The following is a 14,358-nucleotide window of genomic DNA, read 5'->3' on the forward strand; positions in this document are numbered from 1 at the left end:
GCCCAATGATATAGTTCTTATAGGAAAGGCAGGATAAATGCTCAATTCTTTCCTTATTATTTGGTATGACAAGATGTTCCAGACTTAGCTTGTACATTTCACGGCTCAATTATGAAACCAGCTATATTTTCCAAGTATCCCTGAATACTTTTAGTGAGAAATACTGTGCAGAGACCTCAGTTTAGATGTAAACTTTTTTTAAAATTTAATTTTTAATAAAACTGTTACTTGGAATTAGCTATGGGTCAGTTGTCTGGCATAATAAACAAAAAGATTTTTAGTTACTAACATTTTATTTTTTAACATATTCACACAGGTTATAGAGCTAGGCAGAATTTTTTAGGTAATTCAATTTTCCTAAGATTCTAATAGTTTAAAATCACCAAAAGAAAATTCAATTATTACATAATTAACAATTATTAAAACACCCAAAATTCACACATATTTTCTTTTCTAAAGTATAGAAGTATAATTATATAAGAAGCATAGGAGTATAATTATAATTATATATATTTTTAATGTAGGGTTTAGTAGCAAATTCAATGACTCCAAAACAGCTTTAATTCTTGCTTTAGCCTACGTTTTGTCAACTATAGATAAAAGCATCTTGATTACTAATATTTTAAATGAACTGTTACCATATCCTGATTATTACTACATCATGGCCATCAGCTACATGTTGGTACATAAATCTCAATGTCAAAATAAACTTAATCTATTAAATCACAAAAGATAGCTACAGATATGTTGCTTTCCATTTGCACATAAGCTAAAAATTTTTGTCAAAAGAGATTCTTTATTAACATTTTACCAACACTGCAAAAAATTTTTAAAGGAAAATTTGGGGGGAATGTTTACAAAATTAAATCAAATATATTTCAAGGAGGTCCACTATTTACAATTAAGCAGCTAGAAGTCTAATGTTTGAGCAAATGTATTTAACAAATAACATTTACAAATGGCCAAACTACAAAATCAAAGACAGCACTTAAATAAATTTTTTTGTAATAGCTTACCTAACAAGCTTAGCCAATGACAAATTTATTGACCAAAATCAGGAAGCAGATACACACAAGGGGTTGGTATAGAAGAGTATGAAATAAATTAACATATACATATACACATATATTCATACACATATTCACATACATGCAACTACCTGTCTCATCTATAATTATTTCTATAAATGAACAGACTAGACTGATGGACAGATACCGAGAAGGAAGAAAGATGAGCTTTATATTAATTCTTCAGATTTCAACTGAACGCTAAAGGATTTCTTCTTTCTTGCTTTCCACTTTTCATATTTAAAAACTCCTCCTCCAACAATAAGAAATCTGGCTTCCATTACCCATAAAATATTTGTCTATTTGCTCAATCCTGGTAAACATAGAAAGTACAATAGTTTAGGATTTGCTAACCCATAGCTCTGCACAAAAAAAGGAAAGCCTACACACTAAGTTCAATATTTTTTTGAGTTCTTTTCGTCTTCAAAAGTGAGACCCTATAGTCCAAATATTGTATGCACAAGTTATTTGTGTTAATTTGTCCCCCAACCCACATGTAATTATATTATTCATTTGAAGTCAGTTGAGTTCATTTGTTTTATTCCTTTTTCAGTGGTTTTTTCTCTAACTTTATAAATTTTTTAAATGTGAAACACTAACATAGTTCCAAAAGTCAGAACCATACAAAAAGCTATAGTCAATAATGTCACAACCTCCTCCAATTCCGTTATTCCCGTTCCCATCCCTCATTCATTCCACCCTGTTCCCACTCACTGTGTTTGTGGTTTCTGGTTAATCTTTCCCATATTTCATTTGCAGATATATGTGTATTTTCTTATGCTGCCTTCTTTCTTACATCAAGCAATATAGTATAGATGCTCTTTTGCACTTTCTTTATGGAACTCAACCATATAATCCTAGAAATCATTCCATATTAATTCACAGAAATTCCATTCTTTTATATACCTGCATTGTGTGCATGGTACCATAGCCTATTTAATCACTCTCTTCTGTATTAACATTTAAGTTGTTTCCAATATTTTGCAATTATGGATAATGCTACAATGAATAATCTTGTCCATGTGTATTCCTGTATTGCTGGAGACAAATCTTCAGAGTAAATTTTCAGAAGTAAAATATGGGTCAAAAAGTAAATGCATATGTAGTTTTGTCATATTCTGCCAAAGTCCCTTCCAAAAGAGTTATAGTAATTTGCATTCTCACCAGCAATGTATAGGAATGGGTCAGACATTTTAGTAATGGGGAAAAAAACTTATTATTAGTCACTAAGCATAAATAACTCACTTCTTTTATAATAACTTCATTGAGATATAATTCACAGACCACACAATTCACATATTTAAAGTAATAATTCAATACTTTTATTATATTCACAGTTGTGCAAGCATCAAATCACTATCAATTTTATTTTATTTTTTTACTTATTTCTTCTATGCTTACAGCACCTGGTATTCCTACGTGGTCTTCCATCCAAGTACTAACCAGGCCTGACCCTGTTTAACTTCCGAGATCAGACGAGATTGGGCACGTTCGGGGTGGCATGGCCGTAGACACCACTATTAATTTTAAAAAATTTCACCACACAACATCCCCAAGAAACCCACACCCATTAACAGTCATTCTTCCTTGCCCTCCACCTCAGGCCCAGGTAACCACTAATCTACTTTCTATCTTTATAGATTTGCCTATTCTAGACATTTTATTTAAATGGAATCATACAATAGACAGCCTTTTGTGACTGGCTTCTTTCACTTAGCATATTTTCAAGGTTCATTCATATTGTAACATGTATTAGTGCTGTATTTCTAGTTTATGGCCAAATAATACTTCATTGTATGGATATGCAACATTTTATACATTCATCAGTTGGACGTTGGTTTGTTTTCACTTTTTAGCTGTTATGAATAATGCTGCTTACATAAACACTCGCATACAAGTTTTTGAGTGGACATGTTTTCAATTCTCAGGTATATATTTAGGAGTGGAACTGCTGGGTCACATGTTAACTCAGATAAACCTTTTGAGGACTAGTCATGCTATTTTCCAAAGCAGCTTGCACCATTTTACATTCCTACCAACAAGATAACCTGCTTTTAACTTGACTTATATTATTAAGCCACCTTCTATTCCAGTTCTAATAACTAGCACAAAGTAACTCTAAATGTAATGATACATAATCAGGTCATTGGTGAATAAGATTAGTTAACTTTCCTTGTGGTATCGTTGATCTAAAAATTAATCAGCAATGCATATACATAAAGTGCAGGATATAAGAGTAAACTCTTATGTGAAGAGTCTATACTTTGCTGTCTCTTATTTCTTTACTTCCACTATCCCAAGACTTTTGAGCCCTCCATTTTACCACAACTGCTCCTTTCAAATTCATCAATAACTTCCACATTGTTGAGTGGTCATTTCTTAATCTTCATCTTAATTGACCTCTCAGCAGCATTTAATTTTTAGTAACAGTGGTTTCTTCCTTGAAAAAATCTCATTTCCCTTCCATGATACCACACTTGCCGCATTTTCCTCCTTATTTCTAGACATGTCTTCTCAAGCTTCTCTTGCTCATTACCCAACTTCTAAACGCTGAAGTGCGTACATAGTCTTTTGATCTCTTCTTTATCTACACTCACTCTGATCTCATGGCTTTAAATTCCATATACATTCAGATGACTCCCAAGTTGATACCTCCAGCTCATACCTCTGCCCAGCATCCCAGACCAGAATATCAAATTATCTACTAATAGCTCCAACTGGATGTCTAATAGGTACTTTTACATGTCTAAAAGTGTATGTCCAGTCTTATTATTAAAAAAAATAAACTTGGTCCTCCTTCAGTCTTCCCTGTTCTCAATTAATAGTAACTCTTCTTTCTGTTGCTCGGGCCTAATATCCATCAGTCCTACCTTAATATCCCCAATTCAAGCACATGTTATCTATAGCCTCCTAACTGGTCTTCTCGTTTCTACACTATTCTCTACAAAGCAGCCAGGGTGATCCTTTTAAAACATGGCCTTCCTTCCAATGGCTTCCCATTTCACTCAGAGTAAAAGTCAAAGCCATGTTGTTGCACTTTCAGACAGATCCTATTTGCTTCAAACTGACTGAAAAGCAACCTGATCCCTCTTAGGTTAATGCTCCAAAACTAATACTATGAATGGATCTAAAAGAAATTAATGGGAGCCAGCTTTTTCAACTATTTCTAATTAAATCTAAGCCAAAGAAATAGATATCGAAATTATATTCTCACTTAATAACCACTGAGTAGCTCAAAAGATTTTTTTTTCTAGCTAAAAGGACAAGTCGCTCCACCTTACTAGCTTAATATGAAACAACACTCATTTTTTTTTTTTTTTTTATAATTCCACTATGGTTACTGTGTTCAAGTTTCCTCAGATAAGATCTCCAATGGATACAATCCCTGAAACTTGATCTCCATTTTTTCACCCTAGTGAGGCTGAGCTGAAAACCACGAGTGGTGCCCTCCATATCATCTTTGGAAATGAACATCCTTACTCTCTTCATGAATTTTTCTTGAACTCACAACAAGTCCTAATCAGTTGGTTCCCCACTTCCTCTCCTCTGAGTTTGGCCCAATCCATCAGACAGCAAAAAGTCAGTAAAAGTCAGCGAAAGTCAGTAAAAGCAGTAAAAGTCAGCAAAAAGTCAGGCACGCCACAGTGAGGAAAGAGGCACACCTGGTGCTTGGAAGACACAGCTCTGACTATCCTCCTCACTCAGTAAACTAGACAGATTCAAAGAGAAAAATGAGAAGATGCCAGAGTTAAAGAAAAGCTCAAACTAGAGCCATGAATTTCAGGAACTACATAGAACCCATCAAATTAATAAATTATTATGTTCCATCTAATACCAACAAATGTCCTTGAAAAGGTATTTCTTAACTGATCAATTCAGTCTCTACTCTCAATAACCAAAAGGGGGAATTTAAATGTTCTTTTTTTCTCTACATTTACGAAAAACTTTCTTCACACTGGGACAGGCAAGAAGGTATTAAAAAGAATGTTCTTTATCAGGGCATTTTAGAGTTTAATACAGTAATCACTGTCAGTAATTATATATCCATTTTATGCCAAAAACATTTCTATTATTTAATAAGTTTTTTTACATAACTTTAATTGACAATCAGTTGGCATTAAAGTTCATGTTCTAATACATTTAACATAAACAAGCCTTTTGTTTGAATATTTTCTCAAATTTTGCTACTAAATGAGGAAAAAAAGCTTAAAATTTTTTAAATGTCAAAGTCACCTGAAGGAGAAATGACAACAGTCCGTATCTCTCATAGTCATACATCAAGTGACTACAATCAACTCTACCCAAAGGCAAACAGAAATAAGCTACAAAAAGAGCTTAAACAAAGCTCATGCGCTCTTCTCCACCCTATTTTCACGTATCAACAGTCTCTGATTGTAACAAGGCTTACCTATCTCGCTAACCCCAAGGAGGTCAGTTTTTAGCTGTTTAGATTACAGAGCAGAATGAAGATTATACAACATAATTAAAGCTAAAAATTGGTCAGTCCTGCTAAAAATTGACAAGCTGAGAAATAACTATAAGTAAAAAGGAAATAAAAAATTAAAATGCCACTTATATAAATGCACAGTAACTGGAAAAAGGTTTGCAAATAATCAAACAATTCTATCATCCTTCCTTATAATGCAATACACTATTGCTGTATTAAAGCAAAATACAAAAGTATTCATGACTATAACCCTGATAAAACAGATATTTAGTAAGCTTTAAGAAAACAATAAGAATGTATAAGGATTTTAATCAAAAATGACTTAAATAGTGTTATAAATTCACCTAAATATAATTTATGCTATCATAAATAGTGAAGAACTATATATAAATCATTAACTATCAAATCATTTTCCATAGTGGTTAATCCAAGAGCTTCTGTACTCCACTTGCTTTAAGGGAATAATAACTATACTGTGAATGGGGAATATCCCTAAAATATTATCAGACCCAGAAGATCCTGGCACTCCCCTAAGGCCCTAGTCTTTTCCCCTAGACCTGGTTCAGTAAACAAAAGCAAAAAGCTAAATGTAAGCTTTGAGTTTAATTATGTACTTTAGATATTTCTTCAACAAATAAATAATTTTAAAAATAAAGGCTGAAGTCTAACATTTCTAAGTAAAAGATGCATGCAAATAATGTGTGAAGTCTTTTTCAGACAGGATGTAATAAAATAATCCTAAAACATCTGATTCAGCAGCTAGCTTTTACCTTCCTCTTCATTTATAGATTAGAGGGAGAAAATCTTTTAAAGTTTTTGTAAAACCAAAAATTTCCCTATTTTACAATGAACTAGCCTAAAAAGTAGGAACTGCATTTTACATCTGCAGACAGTGGTGTTGCTTAAAGCTGGGTTATCATTTCAAATAGCTTCTAATAAATCAAAATGGCAAAATGTCCACCTAGTCCCTGGAACGGTTTTCCTTAAAAGTTTGACCAGCATCTATTTTTTTTAAAAAAAAAAAAAAAAGAAATAACAGAAGAGAATAACAAAATCAATGTACAAAAAAATTCAAGCAAGTCATTCGTACATAAGGAAACTGTGTTAATATAGAAATGACTACTCTTATATATGTCCCATTCTCAACTGTGGTTCCATATATGAATTAAACTTTAGTACCTTAAGACTTTCACTACATGGACTGAATTAACTTTTAGATATCTAGAATAATATTAGTTATGTATCATTCTTGGGAGAATTTTGAAAAGTCATCCAAATCATTTTGAATTTAGATAAGGAACTGTGATTGGAAAGAGATCTACAGAAATTATTAGCCCTGGGATCAACTATAAAAAATAATACAGTATCCTTAAGATATGTAGTCTATGATGACTACATATACAACTTAGTAAAAAGCTAAACAGTCTATTATTTGAATATAATTTTTGATCATTAATAATTTCAAATTAAAGCCATTAATGAACTAGTTTTCACTAAGTATTAACCATATATCTGGTCCTTTATAATTAGGCACAAGAGTATTGAGCACAATTCCTGACCGCAAAAAAGCTTCTTATTAATAAGACCAACACAAAACATTAAACATATAAACAAACAAACAAAAAAATGTGTGAATCATGTTAAACTCTATATAATTCCATATATAAATTTTAATCAAGAGTTTGGGAAGGAAAAGATTCCTGGAGGTTATAGTAGTCAGAGAAAGCTTAATAACAAAGGTGAAACCTGAGAAAAAAAAATTCTGAGATGTAGTGTTTGCAGAGGCAGAAAAATGAGAAGGCATGCTAGGCAGGAGGCACAATGTGAGTGATGGACCAGAAGCGGGCAGGAACAGCCACAAATGCAAAATCATGGAGAAGATTGAGAATCAGAGTAGAGAACAGAGAGAGAAAGTTGGTCAGGTATGATAAGGATCTTGAAAACAATGAAGATCATGAAGTCTGAGGATTTATTTTTATTTTTCAATACTTTTTAAACAATATCAAATTCTGAATTGAGTAATTTGTAATAAATTTATCTACTCTGCTTTTAATATCAGAACACATTAATACTAGAACGCATTTCACCACATTGTTTTAACAAAAACTGAAACAATTTAGGCTAGCCAAAACATCGTACAGCTCATGCCTGGAAAGTTATGTTCTTGAAAAAGTGTACATATAAAAAGAAAACCTCATATAAATATTTGTTTTGAAGGAAGATTAGCATTAAGGAGGAAACAAAATATATCTGCCCTCAAGTTAAAGCTAAAGACTAAGTGCTTATTTTTACTTGACTGCTGGCCTACAGTTGTGTGCTTATTGCTGACTGGATCCTTTCCTATCAACACACCCAGCACTTCAAAAGACCCAACCATTCTGCCAAGATTTCTGCCTTCAAAGAGCTTTTGTTGCCATGGCAATCTTGTGTTCTCTGGAAACCCAGTCAGCTGACACCCTATGATACATACATGGGACAATGTTCAAACTCTGCCTGATTCCTCCTTGAGGCACAGGGTATATCCTGTCACAACAGTACCAATTTTTACTTGCTGTAATACAAGGTATCAACAGCATGTTACAGTTCATAGAGAACCAGGATTACTTGAAAATAAAAGCTGCATCCAGAAAGGGGGAGGGAGGATTGTGGTTGGGAACCCCTTTTCATATTATAAAGCAGATGTGTTAAAGAATGAAGGCCAATTAAATAAAACACTGAAAGATTTCTCCCTTTTCAAATATCTCAAAACACTTTCCTAAAAAATATTAAGTGAAGATAAAAGAAAAAAAAAAAACAGTACAGGCATAGTACTATGTCTGGTTAATAATATCTCCTACTCTGACTGAAGATGTAACACCTTATCAAAACCAACAAAGTTAAATTCTGCCTAGAATTAAAGGGTTCCTTAGAAAGAAAGAGCAGAAACTCTGAAACCATTTCTATAGTATACTGTCAAAACTTTCAGAAAGAATATATCTGCTAATAAATGGCACGCATGGCAAAATTACAGCCAGAGTTTGAGGGTATGTTTCTAGATGTAAAATACTTCGGACCTAAAGAAATTGTTTTTCCATCTCTGTTCAACTTATACAGCCCCACATTCCTAAATCAAGTAAACTGTGTTTTCTATGTTCTAGTAGTCCTCAAGTTAGCAGCTAATACCATGACAATAAAATCCAAAAATCAAGTAATGTAAAAAAGCAAAAAGGGCAATGATCTAGGATTCTGAAAATAACCTCATTTTAAGACATATGTATTTCTAGAAAATGAAAGTTTCATAGTATTTAAATGCTGAATTCTTTTTTGCAATTAAAATCACTTCATTATAATTTCAAAAAATAATCCTATAGAGAGCAAAAAAAGGCCTTGACACATTGTTAAAAATTAAATATGCTTCAAAGAAACATTCACTTCAGGGAAAGTTCTAAAGTGTTTTTTTCCAATATACAGGCTATGAGCATTTAATTTTCCTACATAAACTTTGTCGAACAGTACACAGGCTCTTGTAAAGTCATTTAAATGCACACATATTAAGAAAGACAGTTCATTTCTACTTCATTAGTGGTTCTGAATTCCTGAAAATCAAGCTGTTCATATTATCATTCCAAATATTTAGTAGGAGTCCAGAGCTGAAAGAAATGTAAAGATGTCCAGTAGTTCCAAATTTGTATCAGAAAGTAACCTGAGAGATCAAATAACAACCTCCTCTTTTTTTCAAACTGAGGCCTAGGCGGGTTACATCATTAACTAAATTTTCTCCTGTTTGATACTGTTTTTTGTTTTTGTTTTAACATAATTACATTCTAGTCTCTCGTCATATATCTGGGATCTTTTCTTTAATACCAATAGAAATGTCTACTGCCTCCAAAGCTAATAGAGCAGCCTTCTTTCTTTAGAGGAAGCTAACATGAGTTAAAGGTCAGTGACCTTAAAGACAAAGACAAAAGAACAAAGAAAGTTGTTACAGACCTTTTATCTAATGCAAAAAAATCTGGAGTGGAGTTTAAACCACAGTGCCTATCTAGCATTTTGCAAAGCGCATCAACAAGGACCAAACTCACCACACATCAGATATGCAAATCAAATCATTTTCACACCTTACAAAATAGTAGAGACCAGCACTTTAAAAGCAGCTAAAATTAACTACTAAAGCTGTGGCTTTGAAAGTTGTTGTTTTTTCCTACCACAATCCACTGATAAATATATTTTTACATCACCACCTAGTGTACACAAATGTATATTTATATAACAAACTAAAATTTTATAGAAACAATCCTCTAGATGTATGTGATACATTCTCATAGCTTCTGTTCTCTCTCATTTCTTTATCACACTGTGTGCAATCCCTAAAATGTTTTCTCAACCCACTAATGGGTAATGGCCTGCAGTTTAAAAATGATAGAAAGCATAAGTTATCTATTACCGATACAAAGCCTTAAGAAGAACAGTTTTCATAGGTATTTATTCCCTCAAATATTTAGTAACACATACTACGTGAGTACTATCTGTTTGACTGCACAGTGCTAGATATTATATTCTAAGATATTTGGATTGCTTATACAAATATAACTATATAGTCCTGTACTTATTTTAACAGGTTAGATATATAAGGAAGAAAAGACTGACCTGTGAACCCATTTATTTACTCATTAAGAATTTTTTCATAGGTATTTTTTCTAAAATGTCTACAAGAATCCAAAAGGTTTACATTTGTATTACAATTATTAATTATTATTACAATTATTTCTCTTCTATTAGATATACAGAACTACACTGACCATATCCATCTTTATTATCCTCATTTAGCAATACTTAGCATACAGTAGGCATTTATTTACTAAACTAATGGTTTTCTCTAATCTCAAAGATTAGTTTATATCTCAAAGAATTAGGATAAGGCACTAAAATAGCTTTAGGTTAACAAAAGTACTTTTGAATACAGCTATCAAAATACCACGAATATCAAAGCAAACCCCTGAAAGCCTGAATTTTGTTCCACACATTTGTAACACTTTTTAAATTATTTAAAATAGGACTACTGCCAAACAATTTAAACCGAATTCCATAATCCAGTTATTAATAAAACCACTACTAAAAAGAAATATATACTACTAGTTAGTAAATTTAACTTTATCATTTATTTTCTATAGCAGTGCATGTGTCCAACTCAAATTCTTTTGAGTATAAGCCAGAATACAAATAAATCACATATGTGACAAATGCACTTTCAAGCTTTACAACTCAGAGAGATAGTAATTTTATTTGTAAAAGATATGCACTATATTTTATAGCAGTTATTTAGATATTTCAGATTGTCATGTCAAAAATTTAAACATTCATCTTGCTATTTCTTTTTAAAACCAAAGTTAAATGAAACAGATGCCTCTGAACATCTTCTAATTCGATATTTGTGTGTACCATTACCAAAACATGACCTATTTTTAAACAATTTTATTAAATGGTAAACAATAAAAATAACCATTTTAATAATCATTTGATACTTGAATGTGAAATCTTTTTCTTAACAACTAAGTAAATTAAACAGCCAACTCAAAACGAGAAACTTAAATATTGGTTAAATTGTCTCCAATTTCTCAATTTACAATGATTAGAGACTCTTGGAAGAAAATGGCTTCCTTTGTGTGGAAAGTGTTTCCCCTATAAAGACTGGATTCTTGCTCCCATTTTTAAAGAATTCCGTTGGTTAACTAACAATCATAGCTCTTCAATAGTTCTCATCAAACCATTAGAGACTTTGCTATCGACATGAAATAGCTCTGACAGTCACTAAGGAAAGAGGAACACTATTTTTCACTAAGATTATAAGGCAGCTTGATTGTGCCATTCCACATCTCAAATGGTAGAGTGGCTGGAAATACAGTTTAAGTTTTCAGGATATAGGTCCATTTTACTTTCAGGGGTTATAACCTCTCTATGGAAACAATGGATACTCATAGGTTTGCAGCAAAAAGTAGTCTTTCATCCACGTATACCAAAGAAAATGCCAGACTCATAGTAAGTGCTCAAATATTTTTCTGAATAAACAAGTATTTAAACAGGCCTGGGAATATAAAGGGCTGGAATATTATCAATTGGAATAATCTCTGCCACAAGAAACAAACAAAAAATTTCAAAATAAGACATGACCAAACAATCCAGAGTAGTCTCACCCTGCTCTGGGAAGACAGCATAATATAGAGAAAAAGCACTTAAGTTGAAACCCATTCCAAATTTCACAATCTGCTAGATATGAAATATAAATTTGGTAACTCAAAACTAAAAAACTAGACTTCTTCGTGTAAATAGAAATACAGAAACCTAATTTAAACATAAACTTAATCACTATGTTTATGTTAAAAAAACATAAATCTAATTACAGTTTTTATGTAAGCTTTTGTTATGTACGTGAGCACACTGTATATAATACATGGCCTAATGCAGCACAAGCACAGTACAGCAGAACTTTATACAATGATGGAAATATCTATATTTGTACTCTCCAATATGGTATCCATTAGATACATGTGGCTATTAAATACTTAGAATGTGGCTAGTGCAACTGAGGAACTGAATTTTATTTTTTAAAACTAATTTAAATGTAAATAGGCTGAACTTAATTTCCAGAAAGATAAGAGTAATAGGGAGAAAGAGACTAGAAAACATTCTTGCCTGAAAAAAGCATAAAATGGAGAAAATGAATGACATATGATTAAGATACTGAACTACAAGCAACAAAGGACAGTGATATTTAGGAGGCAAGAACAAATTAGATGAGTCCTACAAATGGCCAAACTTTCTGACTTGAAAGTTTCCAGGCTGAGGTACAGGGAGGGGGAATGAAGATGAAGACTGACAGACTCAGTGAGCTGAGGACGTGGACATGAATCTCACAAGAGTGAGTAGGAGAGAGAACCAGAGAGCAGCACTGAGAACAAACAAATTCCTGCAGAGGGCTCCCTTTGAGTACTGTTCAGCACATGCATGTGAGGAAGCTACCTGAGGCCAGAGGAAGAACAACCCCAAAAGATAAAAGGTGCCAGGCACTCACAGAGGGCCAATAATAGTGTCTGTTCTCCTAGCACCCAGCCTGGAAAACTGCATGAGTCCTGTAGCACTGGCATAGTACACAAAACTGATTCCCTCAGGAGTGAGGAATATTCAATCCTAAACCGAGCATTGCTCTAGACCCACCTAAAGAATCTTAAAAAGCAAGACCAGAAAGAATCAAGCTGTTTCAAAGTAACTTAACTACATCCCAGAACAAAGATCAAGAATATTTTTGGTAATACAAAATTATACAGCACCCACAATGTAAAATTCACAATATCTAGAATGTAATAATAAAAAAAAAAAATTACTAGGCACATAAAGTAGCAGAAAAGTAAAAACCATACAGAAGAAAAGAAAATCAATTAAATTCAACCAGAACTGACATAGATATAAGAATTAACAGACCAGGATATTAAATAAGTTATTATAAACTATTCCATATGTTCAAAGTTTAGAAATATAGAAGATACAAAGACACAAATCAAAATTCTAGAGATGAAAACTAAACACTTAAAAACATAAATAGACTTTAAGACAATTTAATGGAATGAATAAAAATAAAAGCAAGGATTTCAACTATATTTTTAAAAGGTAACAACTGTTTTGCCTTTTCAGGGTACTGTGAAATGGCCATTTCTGGAAATCATGAAACTGGACATTTTTTCTCACGCAGAGTCACAAACAAAATCTGGTTAGAATCAAGAGAAATCAAACAGAGAAAATCAGTTAACTTGAAGATAATCTGTATTCAAGCCTTATTGTCCATGTCTTATAGGTTATGATTTATCTAGGGAAAGAGTGGGACTTTTTGTGTTCTTACCATGGAAAAGTGTAAGCATTCTCTTCCCTCTAATGACATAGGAAGATAAGTGCATGTAGAACACAGAGAAGGTGAATGGGGTGGAAATGCTTATAATAGTAAAACATATTCATATTCTACAGAAGCCTTAAAAGCTGTTGTCACTTCTGTACTTTTGACTATGACTTCTGAGCTGATTTTGTCATAAACTTCAGCCCTCAGTTTCATTCTGAGGTGACTGCACCATTAAGAACAATGTTTTAACTTCCTCAACTTACACAAAATATCACTGGTATTTACTACTCCACTGGTATTTACTCCAGTTTGTCTTAATAGTCTCTTCTGGAGTGAAGGGATTTTAAAGAGTTATCTTATACAGATTGCCCTGAAGCTAGGAAACTTATACTGACTAAATTCTTCAAAGAAAGGAAGAAAACTTGCCCGGCAGATGAATTCTGATGTTTTGGAGTTACAGTAAGTTTTTCAGATCACTATGACACCAGAGCAACATTATTCAGACTTGTCTGTAGAGATTCAGAGAACAAACTTTAGCAATAAACAATACTTCAAATTGCTTTGTCATTTAGAAAGTATTTTCACATGCATGATCTCATTTAAGCCTCATGAAATCCTTGTGAATAGTGCTTACTTACCTCCACAGTGATAAATCACACAAAACCTTGACATCATCTCGGATGGCCCACTCCACCTCACACTACTAACTCAATTAAGATGAGGTTTTATCAATTTCACATCTGCATGCTCTCACTTGTATCCTTACCAGCTTTGCTCCATGCAAAGCTATCACTTAAACTGTGTATCTCACACCTCCAGGGCCATCATTTACAATGCAGTGTAACACCTGGCCAGACTTATGTGGTTGTCCTGGCTTCTTGAATGCGGCCCTCATCCAAGAACTCTGCCTCCACTCTTCCTATTACACATTTTCTATTAGCTGCATTTACCTTCCTACAAAGGGGGACACTTCTGATTTA

The 14,358-nt window shown here is 32.9% G+C and overlaps 1 protein-coding gene and 1 pseudogene across 4 annotated transcripts in view; both read right to left on the reverse strand.

Annotated features, from left to right (window-relative positions):
* Positions 1 to 14,358, reverse strand: part of TCF12 (transcription factor 12) — a 293,031-nt gene that overhangs the window by 254,926 nt on the left and 23,747 nt on the right. The gene's annotated exons all lie outside the window — the stretch shown is intronic.
* On the reverse strand, positions 2,462 to 2,580 carry LOC111742070 (annotated as a pseudogene).

This window comes from Pteropus vampyrus, unplaced genomic scaffold (genome assembly GCF_000151845.1).
Source record: "Pteropus vampyrus isolate Shadow unplaced genomic scaffold, Pvam_2.0 Scaffold85, whole genome shotgun sequence".
Classification (NCBI taxonomy): domain Eukaryota; kingdom Metazoa; phylum Chordata; class Mammalia; order Chiroptera; family Pteropodidae; genus Pteropus; species Pteropus vampyrus.